At 40.1% G+C, this 12,379-nt stretch overlaps 1 long non-coding RNA gene across 1 annotated transcript in view; it reads left to right on the top strand.

The window, feature by feature from the left end:
• Nucleotides 1–12,379, top strand: part of LOC132316730 (uncharacterized) — a 45,597-nt gene that overhangs the window by 1,170 nt on the left and 32,048 nt on the right. The window contains exons 2-3 of the long non-coding RNA XR_009483935.1: nt 921–1,020; nt 2,620–2,734. This is a non-coding gene — a long non-coding RNA (uncharacterized LOC132316730). The remainder of the gene's footprint in view (nt 1–920; nt 1,021–2,619; nt 2,735–12,379) is intronic.

Raw genomic sequence — 12,379 nt, 5'->3', positions numbered from 1 at the left:
TTCCCCCCTCTTTTACACCCATTCTCATTCGGATTTTTCAGGTTTTTAAAGCCTTTTTCCAGGTAACAAGTAATAACGGATCCTATATATGCGATTGCCTTCATTCAAATTATCTATGTCGTAAACACTTTTTATTTTCTAATTACTTGGAAGGTGCCTATAGAGTACACTTTTAAAAACAATCTTAAGTTTGAACTGTGAAATTACAGCTGACCTTAAAGATTGAGTATATACAGATTAATTCAAAGGACTAAGCAAAACCTGCCAGAATTTATGGATTTTTGTATTGCAAAACCAGTTTAGCACTACTTTCTGCACAGTTTATCGTACCATTCCATAACAAATCCACTGTTAAAAAGCCAAGAGAATTCTTAGAGAACCTGGAAAACTGATGAATTATGGGCAGGATCTCTCTTAGCTCAGTTTCTAAAACACAGATCTAACCAACCTGAAAGGAAAGAAGGGAGGAGACAAACAGTTATTCTCTCTAGTCTGTAATTTCGTATCACAGACCACACGTCTTGTTCGTGGAGTATCTCTAACAGTTACAACTCGAGGAAAGTAAAAATTAAAGGGAAGTTATTAATGTCACTTTGTGTACAGCCTGCCCATTCCATTTCAAGGAGGTTAATTCTATGAAATTTGGAAGGTTAGAAGATTTTAGATACTAGTCATCACTGAGTGTTCTTTAATGATTTCCTTCTTCCAATTAGCACAGGAAAACTGAATCACGCACAATTATCAGTTTTATTGTTTGCTTTCACAGTAAATCTAGTAGTTTTAGCTTAAACCAATGTTGCCAGCCTGTTATAAAAAACATAAGACAACAACAACAAAACTTTTGTGATGGAGTTATTCCTTGAAGTCTTTAGCCATGTTTCTTTTATTACCAAAGAAATGTTTCGTTTGTAAAATGAAAGGTCCTTCTCCGTGGTCTGAGCGTGCTGCTTTGGTGTGCCCATGATGTTCAGTGACTGCGAGACAAACACGATCTTTCGTACTTTGAAGTAATCACAAGTGGTAAGTGGTGGCAAAAGGGTGAAAGACAGAACAGAGGTATCTGTATTGTGAAAAGTCAGGTTAATGGAAGGAGATACCAGGCTGGGAACTGCAAGAGGTAATTATCTATTATTCATTCTGTTCCTTGGTGTGGAGAGGGAGGATCTTAATTCTAGTGTAAAAGTTACCTTCCATGTGCTGGTTTGCAATCAACCTCTTTAAAACTTACAAAGTAAGTTACTTCTTACATGATAACGTGCCTTTGGTTCCTGAACAGTAACGCTGAATCCTGTTTTTCACAACAGGTTTAACTTTGTTGCTGAATTATTAAAAAAAAATTATAAACAGAATGAATAGTCTAAAAGAACATATTTTATTTTCCTTCTGTAAAAAGTAGAACTTCATAGACTGATGTAATTTTTTTGGAATGAGTCTATATTGTGATGCAAATCTGTTTGTGCTCCATGTAGCTGGCACTTAAAGAGGCTGTTCTGTGTTTGCTACATGTCTTTTATGTCATAAAACAGTAAAAACTTTAATGAAGGGTGAAATTTAACTGCCCCTGACCAGATGGAAATGTGATACCTGTGAACGTAACATGATACATAGTTTATAAACAGTTTGAAAGTGCTGTTACCTTCATCACTTAGGTATGCAAGCAGAGGAAACCAGTCTTATGCGCAAATAGTGTTTGTTGAGACTGCAGAGGAGGACTGGCAGATCAATTTTAGAATAACTATATTTTCAGTGGTGGATTCCAGATGTGATACGGAGTTATTTTCTTCTCGTGTTCTAGCATCAAGCTTGTAGCTGAAAGATGTAAACTAAATCTGATTAGCTTTGTTGCCGTCACATAAAAGAAAGGAAAAAAATTAAGTAATGTATAGCCAAATTGGTCAGATTATAGACTGGATGACTGGATTATAAGGCTGGATGAACTTCTCAGCTGAAAGTTTGTGATGTATTAACCATACAAAGTCCAACTTGCTACCAGTTACTGGTTGGTGTCCCTCAAGGGTTGATACTGGGTCAAGTACTGTTTATCATCTTTATTAACTACCTGGACGCTGAGAGCAAGAGTACCTTCAGTGAGTGCACAGATGATAGCAAATTGGCAAGGTGTGGTTGATACGCAGGAGGGCAGGGCTGCTATTCAGAGGGCCCTGGACAGGCTGGGAAGTGGGCTGGCAGGGAGAGACCTCATGAAATTCTATATAGGCGCATTACAGAGTCCTGCATCTGGAATGGAATAACCCTATGCAACTGTACAGACCGGGCACTGACTGGGTAGAAAGCAGCTTTGAAGAAAGATCTGAGGGATTCTGATGAACCCAGGTTTGACTGTGAGTCAGCAGCGTGCCTATGCAGCAGAGAAGGCCAACACCCGGCAGCTTGGGGGAGGTGGTTCTTCCCTTCTGTTTGGCACTTGCGAGACTTGTGTGATGCTGGAGTACAGCGTCTAGTTCTGTGCTCTTAGTACAAGAAAAACACTGACAAACTGGGGTGAAACCATGGTGGAACACAAAGATTTTAGGGGGCTAGAGCACACAACCCATGAGAGTAAGCTGAGAATTCAGTTTGTTTTGCCATGTGAAAGACTGATCTTATATTTGTCTACAGCTGTCTGACAGGAGAGTGGTGAGAAGATGGAGCCAGACTCTTCTTGGAGCTCCACAGTGACAGGACAAGATGCAATAATAGACACAAGTTTGAACATGGAAAAATCTGATTAGATGTAAGGATTTGTCATGTGTCGTGTCGTGTGTCGTGTGTGTGTCCCGTCCCCCCCGCCAATAATGGAAAGTTTTACTCAGAGATGTTGGGGAACATCCATCCTTGGAGATAATGCAGAACTTGATGAGCCAAGACCCTGAAGAACCTCATCTAATTGGTCTAGTTCTGAGCAGGGGGTTGGAGGTACTTTCCAACCTCAGCTATTCTGTGATTAACTGGAAAACTGGTGTAAATAAGACGTTAAGTAACGTAAGTACCATTTGAATTCGGCATTAAGCAGCTGAAATGCCAGAGAAGGATTCTGGAGTTTATGTGAAGAAGTCCCATCTGCCATGTGTGATCACAAAGAATTTGTGATCCAGTATTGAAGCTATGACTGATCTTTCTTTGAGGCCAAAATGCTAATTCTTGGATGAAAAATACTCTAAACCAGTAGGGAAACAGATGGTATTCCCTCAACTGTGTCCATAATACCTGCTGCAAAGAAATGTTCTTTCTGATTTTCAGAGAAGATGGCATCTGTGATAGTCTCAGCTCTACTGCTGAGGTACCTCTTACATTTTTGTAGTTCACTGCGTTTATCCATATATCAGGAGGGGAAAAAAAACTAAAACAAAACCAAGCAACCCTGAAATCCCAGAAAATCGTAGGCAGATTCCATATCCTACGTGTTATGAGGTGAAGCTGTGTCTGTTCTCATAGATAGGAGAACTTCTTACAACCCACAGCTGGCCGAGAAGCTCAGTATCTCCTTCAGAAAGGTTATTTCAGCAACCCAGAAGAATTGACACAGTCATATGCAATGTCAGAATCATCAATGCAGAATGTTTCTGTTTGATCTCAGAACTCCTGTGGCTCAACTAGACTGTTTGTAAGCTGCATCTTGCTGTACCTGTCCTCATGTTTTTGTCACAGGCCTTCCTCAGTGGGCCCTCATACTAAACCACTGTAAAAAACAGCCTGGATTACACATAGAGAAGCTACTAAGCTATAGAGAAATGAAAACTGATGCTGCTTAAGGTGTTAGCGGCCCCTCAGGCTGCTGATCGCCAGTTAAACATGATCCTGCAGGCATGCATAGCTGTACTGTAAATGAGCAACATTATTTGCTGTATGACACACAGCAAGAATCACACCAGGCAGTTACGCTTCCTAGGGACGGGAGGATGAGGAGGGAAAAAAAGTTTTGGGTTTTTTTTTTTTTTAAACATCTGTTCAGCTTGTATTTTTTAGGAAAAGATCATAATAGAATGGGGAAAACAAAGAATACAGATTAAGTCGTTTTTTCATCAAACAACCAAATGCTCTCTAATGCTTCCCAGTATGGGGACAGCATAGTGGATCTTCTTTTTTTTTTTTACTGTCAGTGAGTTTGTGTGGATTCAGTATAGGGTTTTATTGCTACAGGTACTCCTTAGATATCACAATCTCTTCTAAAGTGCTAATGCTGAAAACATTTTTAAATATGAATGTGTGTTTTGACAGGACAGCATACTGTGAAATGGGTGGAATAATTTGCCTGTAAGAAGTGCTGCATCTTTATTGATGTGGACTCAAGACTGCTCCATCTAAGATGTTAAGTTCCAGCTTCCTAAAATTTTTTGTGTCACCAGTATGGGAAATACCTACAAAGTGAAAGCGTTACTGAGAAAATGTTTAAACTAAACTTAATTTAGTCAGCCTGTTTTGCTAAGTATTTATAAAATGCCTGCTTACCACTACAGATGGAAGTTTACAGAGGTTTATTCAGTGGCTCACACAGAGCTCAGACATTCTGCTTGGGATGGTGTAAAACGGTGAAAGGTCTGCAGTCTGGCAGGGTCACAACCATTGAAACATCAAAGGATTTGGGAAGCGGGTTGACATCTTATGAGTACTGATATATTTCAGTACTGTGCAGGTCCTCCTCTGTTGCTTCCTGCCCTCTTGTTTATTGTTTCTTTGGTGAATTCTCCTGGGATTTCTCACTGAACTATTCTCAAACAATGCAGACAGGTTATTCTTGTGACCAATCCAGTAAGTGGCCTGAAATTGCTCACTATCATCTCAGAGAATGGGGTCACAATTGCTGATGATTGTTGGATATTTTTTCTGAGAACAGAATGACAAATGTTTACCAAGGAAGAAGTCTATTGACTAACTGCCTTCCTTGTTTTCAGGGAGTCTCAGACTTCTTCTTTGAGGTGCTGAGTGTTGAGGAACTGGACCATCTCATTACTAGACCATCCCAGAGTGGGAGTGAAGCTGCATTAGCAGCAGTGGTTTGTGCTCTGCCACGCTTCTGCTGCCGGGCTGTTGACCAAGTGGTGGCATTGTCATGGCTGTCATCCATTTCTGAAGTAAAAGAGGTCATCACTGTTTATTGGTTGACTTTGTTAATTTTAGGGAGAAAATAAATCATGGCTGCAGGAGGCTGTTTGGCTTGGTAAGCCTTCTCCCAGGTGGGAAGTTGGTAAAAGAGCTAAAGGAATGTGTATCGGTTTCATAGACAGGTGAAAAGGAGACAAAGGCAACAGGAGAAAATGCAGAATTATGTTTTTCTGTTTTCTGTAGGATCTGACTTCAGGGAATGACACTGGAGATGTGCCTGCAGCTTTGATGTCATAAAGTCTAGCACGTTGTGCCTACGTCTTCTGCTCAGAAGGAGCATCTTTAAGCCTGAACGGCACCATTGAACTCTGCAGTTACTGATTCTGATTCTACAGCCTTAGCGGGAGTGAGGATTTAGGAACTATGCAGGTCAGGGCTGTTGTCAGATTCTGAAAAGAACTGGATGTTGGAATGGGGGTGTATCTATCCTCTGTCTTCCCTCTACTTACCCCTGCCTGTCTGCGATTAATATATTAGTCTCTTCCAGAAGTGCAGACTTTCAGAAGTGCAGACCTTCATTAATATCACAGGGAAGGCATTGAAGTGACTATTTACATGGCTACTGATGGTGGTGCAGGGTGTGGATTTCTGCTTTATTACCAGGTTTTGACTGAAACAAGCACCTAATGTTGGTGCTCTGTAGTTTGCTGGAGAAACACACTTGGTATCGCTCATAAATGCTTGAAAAGATTTGGATCCTTCTGATTAAGAAGTATAATTTAGCAGGATTGATGGATAGGTCACTAAATGGAAACAACACTTCTTAACAAGAAGCTATTCAAAGTCTGGTGTCTTCCACATTCAATAATCCATTTCTGTTCTTGATAGAGTTTCCAGCGTAGCTATCTGATGCACACTGGTATTACTCAGCATTAATATGTTTGCTGAGTAGCTTTATGGGTTTGTTTTATTGACTGTGTTCTGTCTGAATGCTGTATTTATTGAAAGTGATGCCAAGTCAGTAGAGTATGTTTAGTATTCCTATCATAAATCAGAGTAAATTCGTTCTAATATGGCCCTCAAAACCACACATGTGTTCAAAGTGGTTTTCCTGAGCATGCAATTAGGGCATAATAAGCATGTGGTTTACTGAATAGCTGAATTGCTATGTCTGATAGCGTAAGAACTCTGGTTTGAGTACAGTACAGCCTTCCGGGGGGGGGGAATGCAAAATAGATTAATACTTTTAAAAGTTTCATTGCCAACTTGGTAAGGTTCATGTCAATCTCCCTTTTGCTCTTTGCTGAAATGTAAACTGCCAGAGTATTTTAATACATGATATTGAATCTATAGCGCTGTGTGGCAAATGCTGTTAGGTAGTGTAGGCAGTGGCATTTTTCTTACCTTTCTGTTAATCTTGTATTGAAATTCACACAGTGAATAGTGGAATAGCTATAATGCCAGTTCACAGAATCACTAAGGTTAGAAAAGACCTGTAAGAGCATAAAGTCCAACCATTACAAAAAAACAAAAAAAACCCCCACAAACCACACCACACAACACCACACAAACAAAAAAAACCACACCACACACACAGAGTTCACAGAATCACAGAATCACTAAGGTTGGAAAAGACCTGTAAGATGATCAAGTCCAACCATCAAGTTGTGTTTTCAGGATAATAAATCTTTGGTGCTGGTACATTGTCTTCACACAAACAAAACTTTTGGGTATGTTTTTGCTAATGAAGTACCCTCTGCATCCTTCAAATACCTCTGCAGCAGTTAAAGCCCTGCAGGTTTTCAATATTACATAATTTTAAAAAGAAGGTGTAGAACTAAGCTCTTCCCAAAGTCTGTTATGAATCATTACCATTATTCCATAACCTGGTTTTTAAGTCTCTTTCTACTAGAAGTAGATTTATTTTGTGTTTTTGACAACAGTTTTTGAGTTGTCAGAACAGTTACAAGTACATTTTCAATACTGGAAAATGGAGGGGGGAGAATTTTCCTTTCATTTCTCTCTTTGTGAAAAGAAAAAGCACCTAAACCAGATTCTAAAACTCCACATATCAAGTGACCTGTGAACTGAAGGTTAGTTCTGCTTCAAACCATCAATACCAGAGGAGACGCATTCAGAACGAAAACTTTTAGAGGGATTAATGGGACATTGGGCTTTTGACAGAGTTCTTCAGTAAAGCCGACCATTTAAACTGCTGGTTCTGAAAAACAATTTAGAAAATACTCTATAAATTCAAAAAATCAGTTACTTCAGAGTGAATCTAATGCAACTAACACTGTTGGTTAAGTATCCCTTCAATTCAAAGTGTGTTGTGTTTTAAATAGGCTCGTATTACTCATTAATTCTTTCCGCACACAGCAGTACTCAGTATTCAGTACAGTCAGAAGAGAAATAACTGAAGAAAACAATATATATTGCCCAGCATGGATTAATAAAACCATTGCCAGAAGACCTGCATGGTCTTCTTTCCTGGAAACATTTGTGGAGGCATTTTAAAAAACAAGACTTATATTGGCCTCTAGGTCATGATTTCTCTGGCTATGCTGCATTTCTGCATTGCATGAAGTTCTTTATGAGACGAACTATGGTCTTCATTTTTATATGTTAAAAAGACAGTGATTGCAGCTAACACTTTGTGGGCAGGTGAATTTGCAAACGTTAGGCTGAAGAAGAATTATCACTGGTTGTCAGTGTTTAATCCAAGCCTATTCCTGTAAAATATAGTTCTTTTCCTGAAAACAGTTCCTGCCAGTTTTTTACTACTTATGCTAGAATAACTTGCAGTTGCAGGATTGGATCCTTTAATTTGGTAGGGGCTATGTTAATATGTACATCTTAAACACTTACTATATATAAATCAAGTTGTGGTGTGGGAGTGGAGCAGCAAAGGTGATCCTGAAAGATAACTACATATGCCTTTTCTACTCTGGGATTAAAAAAAGCATGTTGGATTCCACTCAATTCCTTTGAACTACAATTCTTTTTTACAAGCAAAATTACGACGTATCTGCTGAAAAGCGTTGTGGTGTGACCTGTTGGCCACGCTGTAGATTTGTTTTCTATCAGTGTTGGTGAATAATTTTCTAGAAACACGTGTCTATGGTGGGTTCTGAACCCCATGGTGTCTTAAGGTTACTTGGTTTATGGAGAAAAACTTACGTGTGCCAGAAGGAATTAATGTGGCTTTTTTATAGGTAATTAACTGTGGAACTTAGGTAGTAACATTGGGAGAATGCAAATTGTTTAGCCTAAAAAGAGACAATACAGAACAGTTGTCCTCACTGATCTCATTCAGAATTTACCGAAGAATGTAGAAGACTGCCTTGCAATTTTTACTTATTTATATGATAGGATTGTGTAAATGTTCTGAGTTCTTGAACAAGCAAAACAAGAACAAACAAAAAAGGTAACTTTGGACTATTATGCCTGCTCTGTTTCGTTCTTTGACTTCTGTGTAATCCTTTCAAACTTACCATGGTGTCTGCAGGGGTGTGTCTTCTCCTTGTCTTTATTTAGCATTCTTTATCAGCCCTTGAACTGGAACAGTTTTCCTACATCTTTTTTTCTACTCCCTAACTTTTATTGCTGTGAACAGAGTTGCTCTGTGCAATTTTGATTAAAAGAGAGATTTTCTTTTGTGCTCAGATCTTTTCTCTGCCAACAGTTTTCTATGTTAACCAAGATTTCCTCCATTATTTGTCTCTACTGATTGTGGACAGAGTAATTTGGTGTACAATTTAAAAGAACGTTATGTCAAAGCTGAATTGTAAAATTAGCTTTAGAACATAACACAGTAAAGTGTCATAAAGAGCAAAATATGTTCCTCAGTTAAACTATTTTCTCAGGTATTTTCTTAATTATTTTCTCAGTTTAGCTATTTACTTAAGACAATGGGTCTTTCAGATCTCTGAAACACTTCGTGGTTGAGTCTGAAGCCACCTGGTGCCTTATAATAGTCACCATTGTAAAGAGGACAAAATCACAGGTCTAGCAACTGTGAAAACTGTTAGTTTCTCGTTTTCTGATTGGTATATTGCTCTTCGATCATGTAAAGATTTTTGTGTGATTCTCAAGTGCAGGCGTGGTTAATGCAAATGGATGTCAAAGGTCTCAATAGCAAATTCCTATACGTCTGCATATGCTTTGTGCAGATGTGTAACAGCATGTTCAAATAGCGTTTGAAGGCAAAAGATAGAATTTCTTGAAAACAGAAACAAGGAACTTTCCAAACTAAGGAATTTGCTTTAAAGCTTAATTTATAAATCCCTTTGCAAACTAGGTTTCCTTAAAGCAGTTAAAATAAATTTAGATTTTCTTGCTAATGATGGCAAGTTGGGCAGGAGTGTTGATCTGCTGGAGGATAGGATGGCTCTGCAGAGGGATCTGGACAGGCTGGATCGATGGGCCGAGGCCAATTGTATGAGGTTCAACAAGGCCAAGTGCCGGGTCCTGCACGTGGGTCACAACAACCCCATGCAACGCTACAGGCTTGGGGATGAGTGGCTGGAAAGCTGCCCCACAGAAAAGGACCTGGGGGTGTTGATCGACAGCCGACTGAATATGAGCCAGCAGTGTGCCCAGGTGGCCAAGAAGGCCAACGCCATCCTGGCCTGTATCAGAAATGGTGTGGCCAGCAGGAGTAGGGAGGGGATCGTGCCCCTGTACTCGGCGCTGGTGAGGCCACACCTCGAATGCTGTGTTCAGTTTTGGGCCCCTCACTCCAAGAAGGACATCGAGGTGCTGGAGCGTGTCCAGAGAAGGGCGACGGAGCTGGTGAGGGGTCTGGAGCACAAGTCTTGTGAGGAGCGGCTGAGGGAGCTGGGGTTGTTCAGTCTGGAGAAGAGGAGGCTGAGGGGAGACCTCATCGCTCTCTGCAATTACCTGAAAGGGGGTTGTGGTGAGGTGGGTGTTGGTCTCTTCTCCCAAGTGACTAGTGACAGGACTAGAGGAAATGGCCTCAAGTTGTGCCAGGGGAGGTTTGATGGGGTATTAGGAAAAATTTCTGCACTGAAAGGGTTATGAGACACTGGAGTCCCCATCCCTGGAGGTATTTAAAAGACATGTGGATGAGGCGCTTAGGGACATGGTTTAGTGGTGGACTTGGGAGGGTTAGGTTAATGGTTGGACTTGATCTTACAGATCTTTTCCAACCTAAATGATTCTATGATAAGTAGTAATTTTATTTGGAGCTGCTATTATTCCTCCATAATAATAGTTTTCTGGTTATTTTATAGTATGGCAGGAACACCCAATTTTCAAGTATTTCCAACTGATTTCAGTTAAATATCACCCCACAGAAAAAGTCCCTCCAGTGAATATTTTCTTTCTTACAACAGAAGTATAATTTAACTGCCTTTTAAAACAATATTGGGAGGGAGCAGGATGATTTCGGGTTCTCAGTTTTCTGATGGTGTTCTGTCAACTGCATATTGAAAATAAGATTTTCATGAGTATTGAAATGTGAGACCTGAGCTGGGAGTGCTTTTTTTTTCGCTTTGATAAAGCTTGGGAGTATGAGGAAACATTCCATCTTTGTGGAGTGAATGCCTTGCAGTGGTTTTGTGTAATCTCTTAGGTATCTGAGACAAAAAACCAAAAGGGCAGGGTGTTGTGCTATGGACTCCCAGCTGGGGGGGCCTGAAGAAAAAAGATGTGGGCATTCCCAGATGATACCCCACAAAAAATAGTTTTTGGTGCAAATCAGTTTTTGCTCATAGATGCTGCAAAAAATGACTTAAAAGGAACTAGAAATAGAAATGAAAATGGTGAAACAATCACTTTAATAGTGTATGAACATGTCTGAAATGAATCAAGCATGATCCTGATAATGATGAGAAAGTGTGTTATTGAAACTGCAGTTCTGTTGGGATGCATGCTGTGCTGGTGCATAAGCAATAGCCAGGCCTCACCATGGAGAAGTGTATATTCTACGACTTTTACTGAAAGTAAATGCTGCAATGATTTGACTGAAGGAGTAGTTGCTTAGGATTGCTTGATACTGACTTTGAGCACGCTGCCCACAAATTACAGCCCCATGCAGGGCTTTACAGTCCCAGTTGCTTCTAGCGTCATAAGCAAACCTTCAGCTGAGTGGCGGTTGCTTTTAACCTTACGATTTTAAGCCCAAAAGGTAGAAGATGTTTTTAACTAGTTGTAATCTCATCAGGTAAAGGTTTCACAAGTTCAGTCTTTCAATGATCTGATTATTTGAGTACAGTATGATATGTAGGCAGACTTGAAAGGTCTTGCCTTGGGGAAGTGTATTTGAGTTTAAAAGGAAGATGATTTTCCCGGGATGGGACTCATCCCTTGCACCCCAGGTGTGCTGACCGCTTCAGCCAGGTTGATCCAGAAGACTGCATGATTTGTGGTAGGGGAGGGAGTGTGTGTATGCGTGCTCCTCCTGGGATTGAAAAAAACAAAACGAACCCAAGAAAAACAAAGAGTCTGTAGAAGTCTGGGAGTAGGAAGACAGCAACTGTTCATGATCCCAGCCCTCACAGAGCAAAGACTGTCTTCTATGTTGGATTAGGCAGTTGGCTTTTTTCTTTGACGTGCAGTCATTTGCAGTGAGCTCTGTGAATGCTAAATAACTTCAGAGTTCTGTTTTAAATGCAAGCTGATTATTGATGTGGTAGAAATTACTGAGTGGCTTCTTATAATGGCAGTGGAAGATGATTTACATTCTAGTTATCTGTAGAAACAGTTTCTTGTAATTAGAGTAGTTATTCTGGACTGTTCTGTTTATTATATTTGGTCACTATCTTAGCATAGATATTTCCTACAGCATCAGAATAGGATTTTGAAGCGTTGTACTTCACACTTAACAGATATTATATTAACCAGTAAAAACCTTCGGTAATGGAGAAAATTGTTTAAACTAATGACAGCGTGATTTAGCAGACTTACAACAAAAAGTTTCTCAACAGCAGTTAGGAGCTGCCGTGGAGGCCAAATGTCAGTGAGCATATCAGCTCGCAAGCTCTAAAGCTATTTTAGATTTACCGACTCTCTTATTTTTGAGTGTATGAGTACATTATTACTTTATGAATTAGTGGCTGAGTGCTTTTTCCACAAGTTCACTTTTGTTCTGGGGTGAATGTTGAAGCTGTTTCTCCATGTGGGAACACGTTTGTATTTTGCGTCCAAAGTGATTTCTTCACCCTTCCCATCCCCCTTCCCTTTTCCCTGTCCTCTCCCTTTTACCTTCTCCTATCCCTTTGCCTTTAGCCTTCCTCCATGCCTTCCCCTGATGGATGGTGATCTTTTAGCTCCTGGCCAGGCAGTGGAACAGCTATTGTTCTCTCTCTCTCCC

Source organism: Gavia stellata, chromosome 3 (assembly GCF_030936135.1).
Source record: "Gavia stellata isolate bGavSte3 chromosome 3, bGavSte3.hap2, whole genome shotgun sequence".
Lineage (NCBI taxonomy): Eukaryota > Metazoa > Chordata > Aves > Gaviiformes > Gaviidae > Gavia > Gavia stellata.
Note: the sequence above shows the minus strand (reverse complement) of the source record. Positions and strands in the feature narration are given on the sequence as shown.